The following is a 12,876-nucleotide window of genomic DNA, read 5'->3' as shown; positions in this document are numbered from 1 at the left end:
CCTGCAACAATTCTTGGTGGCAGCGGTGGGATGAATCCTGCATTAATCCCAGCACCCAACTGACTGGAGAACATTCGCCGGGTATGTATTCTGTATTCTGTATTGTAATTCTAGCTAGAAAATTGTAAATCAGCCCCTCAAACAAATTGAGGAAGGAGAGCCTGATCAACTCTCAGCGAAGGCCCTAGTACCTTCTAGTCGCGGGGACTAGAAGCGAAAACGCTTGAGCTTATCTGTATCTGAGAAATCTGAAATTGTTGGGTGGGATTTTCTGTATGGAATGTGTGATGCGTGAATGATTAACTGAGTGCGGACTTCTTATAGCTGCATTTCCAATTAACGCGAGTTCAATTGGTCAGCAACGGAAGGAAGCGATTGCTGTCTGTCTACCTAGTGTCTCGAGAGTGCAGACCCCTTACTGCACTTTCAAAAAAATTCCCTCCCTTTTTGTGTGTTGTAACTGTAAGCATTATGGGTGGGACATCATCTAGACAAATTGATACCCCCCTAGATTGTATGCTTAAGAACTTCAAAAAAGGATTTTTAATTAATGACTATGGACAGACTTTAAGCTCAAGTACTCTAAGAACCTTGTGTGAAGTTGAGTGGCCATCTATGGGAGTGGGGTGGCCCCCTAGTGGCAGCTTAGATATTGAAGTAATCCGGAAGGTCTACAGTATAGTTGTAGGAGAACCAGAATATTCTGAACAACTCCCTTATATAGATTCCTGGGACAGCCTTGTGACTGACCCTCCCTCCTGGTTGAAAACTTATATGGGATCCCCAGTAAAATTCATGTTAGGCCGTGTTCAAAGAAAGATTAGAAAATCTAAACTAGAAGAGGGAAAGAGCCCTAGGAAGCCTACCACCCAATCGGTGGCTTCCGCCCCTACCCTGTCTGAGAAACCCATACTCTCTGATGACCCCTCAGACCTTGAGCCACCACCTTATGGCCCATTGTTGGGGTTCCGTGCTACCCCCAGAGATCCACGCCGTCCAGCCCAAGCCTCTCCAGCACAGGCTTCTCCGGATAGTTCTTCCCCTCCTGTGCCAAACCTGCCACACCCTAGGTTGGAATTTTCACCCGGCCTCTACCCTTCTGTGCCACATCCTCTCCTGTTAACCTCTGAAGACCCGTTTTGGGTTCCACTCCCTGACTCCTCAACTCCCGACAGCCCAGCCTCTCCTTCTAATACCCCTACCCACTCATTAGGGGCCCGGCATCCCTTTCAATGGACTGACTCACCTGTGACCACCTCTCAGTCTATGAGTACCCCTCCCCATCCCTCAGGGGTTCAACCTACCTCCCCTGAATGGGTTAGACCTGCTGCAATCACCTTTGAGCATGATAGGAGGGTAGCTCCTAGCTCTACCTCAGGTTCCATTCCCACCTCCTCGAGAGTTCTGCCACTCCGACAGGTAACCATCACTCGACCGGATCCTAATAATGAGGGTCAGGTTATACAGGCACAGGCCTACCAGTATGTACCCTTCACAACCACCGATCTCCTGAATTGGAAGACGCATTACCCCTCTTATACTGAAAAGCCTCAGGCAGTGGTGGACCTAGTGGCTAGCATTATGGCCACCCATAACCCAACCTGGACTGATTGTCAACAACTTCTCCTGACCCTCTTCACAACTGAGGAGAGGCGGAAGATTTTGCAAAATGCTGAGGCCATCACGCGAGCACGTGCTCCCGAGAGGACACCGGACCTAGAGGGGTGGGTTAGAGCTCGGTTTCCTCGCGCAGCTCCAGATTGGGATCCAAATGATGGGCAGCACTATGAACTGTTGTCTGGCTATTGCCGGGACTTACTGGAAGGTATGAGGAAAGGCATAAAGAGGCCCATTAATCTGGCAAAGGTCTCTGAAATTCTCCAAGGGGCAACTGAATCCCCTGGGGCCTTTCTAGAGCGACTAATTGAAGCCTACAGAACATACACCCCATTTGACCCTGAAGCCCAAGAAAACCAGAGAATGGTGAATAGTGCATTGGTGGCCCAGAGTATGCCAGATATCCGGAAGAAGTTGCAGCGTCAGGAGGGATTCGCAGGGATGAATACCACCCAGCTAATTGAGATCGCAACCAAGGTTTTCATTAATAGAGATCAGGAGGTGCGCCGAGAGGCTGACCGGAAGATGCAGAAGAAGGCCGACCTTTTAGCGGCAGCCATTACTAATTCCACCCTTAACCGAGGTCGACCTCTAGCTAATGGGAAGCCAAAGTGGGATCCCGGACCACCAGCCAGGCCCCGAGATTCCTTCAATCAATCCCGGCCAAGGGGGGAGAATCCCAGACCAAGATTGGAGAGGGATCAGTGTGCCTATTGTAAGGAAAGAGGGCACTGGAAAGATGAATGCCCCCAGAGGCGCCAGGGACTGAGAAGGGGACCAGGAGATCGAGGAAGCCGAGGCCGAGTTCGAGAGGGAAGATATGAGCCTCCTGAATCTGACATCATCGGGATAGCCGAGATGGCAGAATGGGACGAATAGGACAGACCGGGTTCCTACAAACTGGGCTCCCAGGAACCTATGGTCAAGTTAACTATAGGGAGCCGCTCAATTCCATTCATGATTGATACAGGAGCTGAACATTCTGTTGTGACGGAGCGATTAGCGCCTGTGTCTGGAAAAACTGTCCGAGTGGTGGGTGCCACGGGGGTGCAGAACCGGAGGCCCTTCCTGACAACCCGTAGATGCCAATTAGGCTCACACATAGTCACTCATGAATTCTTGTATATGCCAGACTGTCCAATCCCTTTGTTAGGCCGAGACCTGCTGTCCAAGCTTAGGGCCCAAATTTCCTTTGACTCTGATGGCCAGACTTCAGTCTCCTTTCGGCCCCCGATATCCAGCCCTAAGGGTATATTGAGTTTCTGCTGCCCTCTTGAAGAAGAATGGCGGCTGCATCAGTCGCAGGGCCAAGTTGACCTACCCCTGGTAGATAGCTTTCAGGTCAGAGGGGTATGGGCAGAAGATAATCCCCCAGGGTTGGCCCGAAATATTCCTCCTGTACATGTAGATTTACTTCCAAGTGCCCGGCCAATCCATCTTCGCCAATACCCAATTCCCAGAAAGGCTCTGGAAGGGATTCAAGCACATTTGAATCGTCTGTTATCCCATGGAATTATTCGTCCTTGTCAGTCTCCATGGAATACGCCACTATTGCCAGTTCAGAAGCCAGGGACTGAGGACTACCGGCCAGTCCAAGACTTACGAGTGGTTAACAAATCCACTATCTCATTACACCCTGTAGTGCCTAATCCATATGTCCTGTTAGGATTGATACCTTCTGGAGCTACCCATTTCACAACACTAGATCTAAAAGATGCCTTCTTTTGTATTCGGGTGGCCCCAGCCAGTCAATTGCTTTTTGCCTTTCAATGGGAAAACCCAGTAACAGGAAGGAAGCTTCAGTATACATGGACTCGCCTGCCACAGGGGTTCAAGAACTCCCCCACCATTTTTGGGACTGCCCTAGGGCAAGACCTTAAGACTTTTAAATCTGAGCCTTCCAGGCGAGTTTTACTCCAGTATGTAGATGACCTCCTGATTGCAGCAGTGACCCAGGAAGAGTGTTTTGAGGCTACTAGAGAATTGCTGGAGCTACTCTTGGATGCAGGCTATAAGGTCTCACGCTCAAAGGCCCAACTTTGTCAGTCAGAAGTGAAGTATCTGGGCTTTTGTATTTCCCAGGGAAGTCGGAGACTGGATGCTAGTAGGAAGCAAGCGGTAGCTGCAATTCCCCAACCCAAGTCCAGAAGAGAAGTTAGGGAATTCCTGGGAGCAGCTGGATTCTGCAGAATTTGGATTCCAAATTTTGCATTGATGGCGAAACCCCTTTACCAAGCCACAAAGGGGGGTGAAAAGGAACCATTTGAATGGGGACCTACTGCTCAACAATCCTTCATTGCCATAAAGAAAGCCCTACTCCAAGCCCCTGCGTTAGGTCTTCCTGATGTGGAGAAACCTTTCTCACTGTATGTCCATGAGCGACAGGGGGTTGCTCTGGGTGTGCTGACCCAGATGATGGGATCCTGGCAGAGGCCTGTTGCATACCTGTCTAAACAGCTGGATGGAGTGGCTAAAGGATGGCCAGCCTGCATGAGGGCCATTGCAGCAACAGCCTTACTGGTCCAGGAAGCTGATAAGTTGACTTTGGGGCAAGAACTGGTTGTTAAAGTCCCCCATGCAGTTCTTACCCTCATGGAGTATAAGGGCAACCACTGGTTTACAAATAACCGTATGGTTAAGTACCAAGCTAGTTTGTGTGAGAATCCACGGATACACCTGGAAACAGTGGCTACATTCAATCCTGCTACTCTTTTGCCAGCATCTGAGGGACCACCGGATCATGACTGTATCCAAACCATGGATGAAGTGTATTCCAGTCGACCAGATCTTAAAGATGTTCCTTGGAGGGACCCAGATGTAATTTATTTCACAGATGGAAGCAGTTATGTGGAGAACTCCAAGCGACTGGCAGGCTATGCTGTGGTGACAGAGGACAAGGTGATAGAAGCAAGAGCCCTGCCCCAAGGAACTTCAGCCCAGAAAGCAGAACTTGTGGCCCTCATACGAGCTCTGGAGCTAGCAGCAGGACTGGTAACCAACATTTATACTGATTCCAAGTATGCTTTTACAACCCTACATGCTCATGGAGCTTTGTATAAGGAAAAGGGACTCATAAATGCTGCAGGCCAACCTGTTAAGTATGGACCCGAAATACTTCAGCTGCTAGAGGCTGTGTGGGCCCCTAAGAAGGTAGCTGTCATTCACTGCAGGGGACACCAAAGGGTAGATACTCCAGTGGCCCGAGGGAACCGCCATGCTGATCGGGTGGCCAAAGAAGCTGCTCGAGGACCCCCAGCAAGTACTGTGACTCCCCTGTTCCAAATTCGACTGCAAGAATGGACACCTATGTATACCCAAACGGAAGAGAAATGGGCTCAAGAGGAAGGTGCAGTAAGGAGACCTGATGGCTGGTTACATCTCCCTGATACTAGAGTTCTGGTGCCACGCCACCTAGCTTGGCCTGTAGTGTCTCAAGCTCATGACCTATCACACTTAGGGAAAACAGCACTAGCCCGCCTACTCAGTCGAGTAGTGGTGCTGGAAGGATTGGATAGTCTGGTTGCCACTGCCTCTGCCCGATGTACTCTCTGTGCCCAGAATAATGCTCGTCAGGGACCCCGTATTCCACCAGGAGTTCAGTCTAGAGGACTAACACCCTTTGAGTCTTTAGTTATAGACTTCACAGAAATGCCCAGGAGCGGTAGGCTCCGATACCTCTTAGTTATGGTTTGTACCTTTTCTGGGTGGGTGGAAGCATATCCTACAGTCACTGAGAAAGCCACAGAAGTAGCTCGAGCTCTCCTTAGGGATGTCATCCCCAGGTATGGACTGCCCCTTGCCATAGGTTCAGATAATGGTCCCGCCTTTGTTGAAGCTACACTTCAGGCCCTGTCCCGCGCATTGCGCATTACCTGGAAATTGCATTGTGCCTACCGTCCCCAGAGTTCAGGGCAGGTTGAGCGAGCAAACAGAACCTTGAAAAATAGCCTAGCAAAGATTTGTCAGGAAACCCAATTGAAATGGCCACAGGCATTGCCACTAGCCCTCTTTCGCCTCCGATGCACCCCAACTAAAGGAACAGCCCTCTCTCCCTTTGAAATTGTGTATGGGAAGCCCCCAGCCATTTTACAGGGAATTAAGGGAGACATAGGGATTTTAGGGTCTGCCCAGGTGCAGGAGCAGGTAGCCCTCCTGGGTAAGATAATTTCTGAGCTTCAGTCTTATGTGAGAGAAATAAACCCTGTCCCCTTCCAGGCTCAGGTACATTCCTTCCTGCCAGGGGATAGAGTTTGGGTGAAAGACTGGAAGCTCCAGCCTTTGGGGCCCCGGTGGAAAGGACCTTTTACTGTTTTGCTTTCTACCCCTGCAGCTGTGAAGGTCGCAGGGATTACTCCATGGGTCCATTGGTCTCGAATTAAGTCTGCTGACCAGACTGAGCCCAGCACGGATCAGACGGAGCCTAGACAGTGGAGAGCAGAAAGTGATCCAGCGGAGCCATTGAAGTTGCGCCTGACCCGAACCAAAGAATCTACTAGCTGAAAAGAAGGGTCAACTGCATACTGCAGGAGCGGCTGAACTTCGGCTTCATACTGAGACTCTTTCTTGCCCAGATTCTGGCTTTCTTGGAATTTGAGAGCTTGATCCTTATCAGTTGAGGGTCTATCCCAACTGGTATAAGAACTCAAAGACTGAAACATTATATGAGAATAATCTGTGATTAGCACAGACTGTTGAAATATTATTGCTTAATTAGTTTGCTGTATTTGTTTTAGATTAGGAAGAAAGAAAATGTTAGTAGTTTGGATGCTTTTGTTGTTTTCTACTCCTTGCCTCCTTGTTCCTAATACCCCAACTCGCTCCAACCTTTGGTTACACTCTGTCCAGGAACTAATTAGCCAGGCAAAGATTACTTCCCCTTGTATTGTGTGTTCCCGATTTTCTCCTTATACCACAGATGTCCCAGCTGTTCCTGTTCCTGTGCAACTCCCAGCTCTTATACCTCCCTACTTTTCGAGTTCAGGTCCTTGGAGCCAGGATTATACTTGGTGGTCCTTTTATAATGCTACTTCCCCCTCTGACTCTTCTCTAAGGCCAGTTTTTACGTCTCCCTATCCAGCCTCTGGAGTGTTTTGTTTAACAAGAAGCATCTCAACTGTTCTTCCCATTCCCTGTAATTATACTAATGTTCTCCCAGAAAAAAGGAGAATCTGTGTGGGTAGTTTCTCCAGGTACTCCTATGTGCCCTGCTACCATACCTGCAGATTATGACCCAGGTGATTATCTGGCTCCTAAGCGTACCACTGAGAAGACTATAGTGTCCAAGCTTATTTTCTACTTTCATAAGTCCCCGGGGTATGAAGAGTTACTAACAATGAGCAGCCTGTCACAATTGGGGATTGGCGCCTATGGTGTGCAAAGTCTCCATTTCGTCTTCGTTCCCCCTGGGATAGGGGCTCGCATTATGGGCACCCTAAGTACCCTGTCCAGCCTGAGCCAACATTTATTGGGAACTTTCCTCACCCTCTCCTTGGTCATTACTGGCTCTGTGATAATGTCCTCCACATGATTCTTCCCCCTACATATGATTTTTGTGTATTGGTAACCTTGAATTATTTTCCTAAAGTTATTCCTCTCAAGCCACTATCCCCGCACCGCTCTAAGCGAGAGGCTTTGTCCTTACCCTCCTCCGTTGCCACAGAGGATGAGGCGATTGAATTAGCCCTCCAGTATATCAATTCTACTTATCCTCTGACTAAAAAGAGACTTGTAGCCCTTTCTGCCACGGCCTGGATTCCAATTGGAGGCCCGGTAGCGGGTATTACTGAACTAGGTATGGCTACCCGGAGACTTCAGTCCCTACTCCATGTTTTAGTTCATGAGCTGAACGTGGTAGTCAATGCATTGCAGGATCAAATTAATGAATTAAGTATAGTTTCTCGGTATAATCGTATGGGCCTTGACTATCTCTTTGCAGCCCAGGGTGGTCTCTGCACAGTGCTAAATTCTTCAGAGTGCTGTACTATTGTCATAAATAGGACGCATGTGGTTAGGCATGCCATGGATAAAGTCCTACAGTTGGCCAGCCTTAATGTGGAGGATTACCGAGGAGGATTAGACCTTACCTCCTGGTGGTGGTCATTGACCTCCTGGATACGTCCCTTGTTCATTTCCCTAATAGTCTTAGTTTTAGCAGGGTTGTTGTTTTGTTTCCTGGCCTCATGTGCTTCGGCAGTATGCCGTCGGACCTTAACAAGTAGGGTAATGGTGGTTCATAAGTCTATTCCTAGTTAGGATCACTATAATCTCCAGAGTTTGAGTTGTGAGACTTATCTCTGCATAAGCTGATTTTAGTCTCAAAGGGGGGAATGAGGCAGTGGGCAAAGAAAGTGTTAACTCTGAGAAATGATATTAAAAGCTTGAAGTTAGAATTCTAACTTTTTACTTTGCAACTAAAGTGAAGGTATGCCAGATGGTTCATATTATCTCAATGTCTGGCTTGGCTGAGCCAAAGGTTAAAAAGGTCAGAGACAGGAATTTCTTTCACCCTTGTGAATTGCCAATGCTAGCTGGCACATCTGTATACTATTAAATCTTGAGGGGATATTATTATGAATGGACAAAGGAATGAGCCAGATATATTGTAGTTTAAGATTAGATAGAAATACTATTTAGAAGTGCTTAATATGTAGATATTCCTGATATTTAGAATATGTCTTATAAGAAATACTGATTCTGTGTATTCTGTGTAGTTAATAGGTAGGAAACCTTTTTAAATTCTGTATCAATTCTTTGTCTGATGTTTCTAAGCAAAGACTGTAGTGAAGAGGCCAACATGTGGTTTGACTTAGCCATAGTTCTGGCTGGTTCAATGTATAAGCTGATAGGTGAAAAAGGTCAGGAAAAGTCTTGATTAATTATAGCTAAGTGTAGGACTGGCCTCCTGAAGTATCACAAATTCATGCATCCATTCCTGCAACAGTTACAGGGTGCTTCCTGTATTAGTTTTCCTTTCCTGCACTAGTCCCCTGGGGGGGGGGGTGGTACCCCGTTCTGGTTCCTTTTGTGTGCTTCCTTGTAATCTGGGGAGGGTTCTGTCCTGGGTCTGTGGAGCCTCCATGGTTGGGTTTTCCTGCGCCCTGTGGCTGGTGTTCAGTGCACGGCTGGCACCTTGGGTCCCGTGGGGACTCCTGTGTTTCTTTCTCCCCTCCCTCGGTGCGTATCAGTTCCTGTTCGGCCATGAGGCCCGTACAAGTGGGTCTGATTGTATCGGTTCCAGTTCGGCTGTGAGGCCCACTTGAATGCCTATTTTCCTTTCTTCCTGAGGTGCTGCATGTGGGTAGGCTAGGGGTGTTAGATAGCTGGGGTGTGTAGTGTCGTGTCAGTCTCCCCTAGGCCTTGGCCTCTGCTATCAGCGGGCCTCGGCCTGGGCTCAAGGGCTCACAATCAATCCAACAGATTACAGATTCTCAATGTTTTGCATATTACTTAGAACGATTTTGAGTTTAATATAATTACTTATGAACCATATGTGATACAGATTTTAAGTCTGTCATTTTTATGTTTTTTTAATTGTTTTAGTTTTACCCCTGATAAAGATATTTCAAAATATGACCATGTCAGCCTGATTTATGATTCAATAAAGTTTTTAACCTAATAATATAGAACGTGGAGGGGGATAATCAAAAGGGATCGACCATCTCTAATGGCGCCCATCTCTGAGGACGTCCCCGCAAAGGGGTGGGGCATCCCTTATTATTGAAACAAGATGGGCGTCCATCTTTCATTTCGATATTACGGTCAGGGACGCCCAAATTTCAACATTTAGGTCAACCTTAGAGATGGTCGACCCAAATGTTGAGATGGTCAGCCTTAGAGATGAGCAACCTCGGTTTTCAGCGATAACAGAAACCAAGGACGCCCATCTCAAAAATGACCAAATCCAAGGCATTTGGTCGTGGGAGAAGCCAGCAGCAGTCGTAGTGCACTGGTCCCGCTCAAATGCCAGGACACAAAACGGGCACCCTAGGGGGTACTGCAGTGGACTTCATAAATTGCTCCCAGGTGCATAGCTCCCTTACCTTGTGTGCTGAGCCCCCCAAAACCCAGTCCCCACAACTGCACCTACATGAGGGTACAGTGGGTTTTGGGTGGGTTTTGGAGGGCTCACGGTTCCCTCCACAAATGTAACAGGTAGGGGGGATGGGCCTGGGTCCACCTACCTGAAGTGCACTGTACCCACTAAAACTGCTCCAGGGACCTGCATACTGCTGTGATGGAGCTGGGTATGACATTTGATGCTGGCATAGAGGCTGGAAAAAAATGTTTAAATTTTTTTTTTATTTTTGGGTTGGAGGGGGTTCGTGACCACTGGGGGAGTAAGGGGAGGTCATCCCCGATTCCTTCCTGTGGTCATCTGGTCAGTTAGGGCACCTTTTCAAGGCTTGGTCGTGAAAAAAAGGGACCAAGTAAAGTTGACCAAATGCTCATCAGGGACGCCCTTCTTTTTTCCATTATCGGCCAACGACGCCCATCTGTTAAGCATGCCCCCGTCCTGCCTTCGGTACGCTGCCGACACGCCCCCGGGAACTTTGGTCATCCCCGCGATGGAAAGCATTTGAGGATGCCCAAAATCGGCTTTCGATTATGCCGATTTGGGCGACCCTGAGAGAAGGACGCCCATCTCCTGATTTGTGTCGAAAGATGGGTGCCCTTCTCTTTCAAAAATGCCCCTGATAGTAAATGATGGCAGATAAAGGCCTGAACGGTCCATCCAGTATGCCCAAGAGTCACACTCATTATCAAGGAGAACAATCCTCCACACTAAAAAGAAATATTAGACACAGTGAAGGCAACAAACTCACAATCTACCAGATATCATGTTGTGAAACAAACCTTTAATAAGTTGACAAATTTTAGATTAGACATGAATCATGTTTTGGCCACTAGGCCTTCATCAGGAGTCTATGTAGTTGCAACAAGAGTGATGCTAAAAGAAAAAAAACACCTTGGTTGCAATCAGTAGCTGACAAAATGCAGTGTTTGTGATTGATTACCTATTGGCGCCACACTGTATATTGTTTACTATTTCAAGTTTGTAGCATGAGTTTCATAGTCATTTAGTTGGTTTAGTCCAACAATGCTACTTTTAGCGCCAGTCACGTTGGCAGCACATAGACTCCTGATGAAGGCCTTGTGGCCAAAACATGACTCTTGTCAATGCTAAAATTTGCCAACTTATTAAAGATTTGCTTTACACCTTGATATCTGGTATATTGTGAGTTTGTTGCCTTCGCTGTGTCTAACATTCATTATCAACTCATGATAAAACCAACAATGAATATGATATAAAATACTTGATCATTATTGTAACCTTTTGGTATTTCTGGGACATAGACTGTAGAAGACCACCCAGCCCTGCCCTTAGGCTCCAACTACTGAAGTTGCTGTCAAAGCCCACTCCAACCTATCGAAATCCATCATGTCATTTCTGGGACACAGACCATAAAAGCCTGCCTGGCAATATGCTCACTTTCCAAATTACTGGGAGTTTCCATCAAAGCCCCAGTTCATCCTAAACTGGATTGCCATATACAGGACACAGACAGTACAAGTCTGACCAGCACTGGTCTTAGACCCCCTTTTACTAAGGTGTGCTCACATTTTTAGGGTGCACGCTAAACGTTAGAGACGCCAAGTCATCCCTATGGGCATCTCTAACATTTAGCATGCGCCCAATTTTAGCGCGTGCTAAAAACGTGAGCACACCTTAGTAAAAGACCCCCTTAGTTCTTCACAGCAGGAGTTGCCATCTAAGTGCCACCTGACAGGCAAACACACATGCAACCATTTAAGTTTTACTTGTTATTCTATTCATTTTCTAATTAGAGATTCTCTGTGTTCATCCCACATCTTTTTGAATTCCATCAACATTTTTTTTCTCCACCTCCTCCCTTGGGAGGGTATTCCAGGCATTAACCATCCTCTCCATGAAAAATAATTGCTACTGACATTACTCCTAAGTTTACCACGCCACAACTTCAATTCATGCCTCTAGTTTTACCGTTTTCCCTTCATTGTTCTTAGATCTGTTCATTGTTCTGTGTCCCCCTTGGCCACGGATCTTGGTCTCTCTTATGTCTTGCATTCTGAAAAAGCATGCAGTATTAAAGGGCGTTCTCATCTGTTGCTCCATGTTTTATCAAGAACTTTCATATTTTTATTGTAGATTTTTTTTCTTATTCTCTGTGTTCCTCTGATTTATCATTTCATCTTGTGCACTGCTTTCGGCAACCTCTTTAGGTCAGTTCCCCCCCCACCCCACCCCCCACACCCCCTATTTTTATATCACAATCTCATCCAGGATTATATATTACAAATGGCAAAAACAAAATATTGCCATGAATAAGCAAGATCCTGCAACCATTTGTTTCTATAACAGGCAGCTAGGAAGTAGTTATAACAGTACGGACAGGATTAACAAGGCAGAGAAGAAGGATCAATTAGTCTATTTGTGCCATCACCTAATATGATAACCATGTTCTTTAATTTTACTAATTTATTTAAAACAACAATAAATATTGGATTATAATATATAGTTCAGTTATATCCACTCCTAGCTCAGATTAGATTGTGTACCAGAGAGTTGTTTTGTTATACTAATTTAATTATAATATTACTTAGTCAGCTCTTGATATAGTAATCAATTTAGTGTATTTTTCTTCTACTTGCAATGTTTCATGAGCAATAAAAGTTACTAGAGTGAAAAACCTCATCTTACTATCCAATTACATTAATTTAAAATCTATATACAGTAAAACATGGTCTTGATTATTCAGCTAAATCAAGAATTACAAATTTCTAGAGAAGTACAAGAATCCTTAAACCCTGGATCAGTTTGGCTTTCAGTCTCCTGATCTTGATGAATCAGAAGAAGACTCTAAACTTATCCTCTATTTTAGTTAGGGGGAGGAGTCTCATTAAATATGATCTGCACGATTTTTGATCCAGATTAATTTTCTTCTAAACGTACATTTCTTGCTGATTTCAAATCCATGTCCATAGGAGAGCAAGTTTTCAATATGTAACTCAACCCTATCCCAAGAGGCATATTTTCAAAGCACTTAGACTTACCAAGTTCCCTAGTAACCTATAAAACTTTGTAAGCCTAAGTGCATTGAAAATACGCCTCTATGTGTTCATTACAGTAGTCCTATTAAAACAAGTTGTGACCTCAGGGAAAAGATATAATCAATGATATCATGAAGGTATGTTATTACAAAAACAGCAGTTGAGATAGGC

This window comes from Microcaecilia unicolor, chromosome 8, assembly GCF_901765095.1.
Source record: "Microcaecilia unicolor chromosome 8, aMicUni1.1, whole genome shotgun sequence".
Taxonomy (NCBI): domain Eukaryota; kingdom Metazoa; phylum Chordata; class Amphibia; order Gymnophiona; family Siphonopidae; genus Microcaecilia; species Microcaecilia unicolor.
This window is presented reverse-complemented; position numbering follows the sequence as displayed.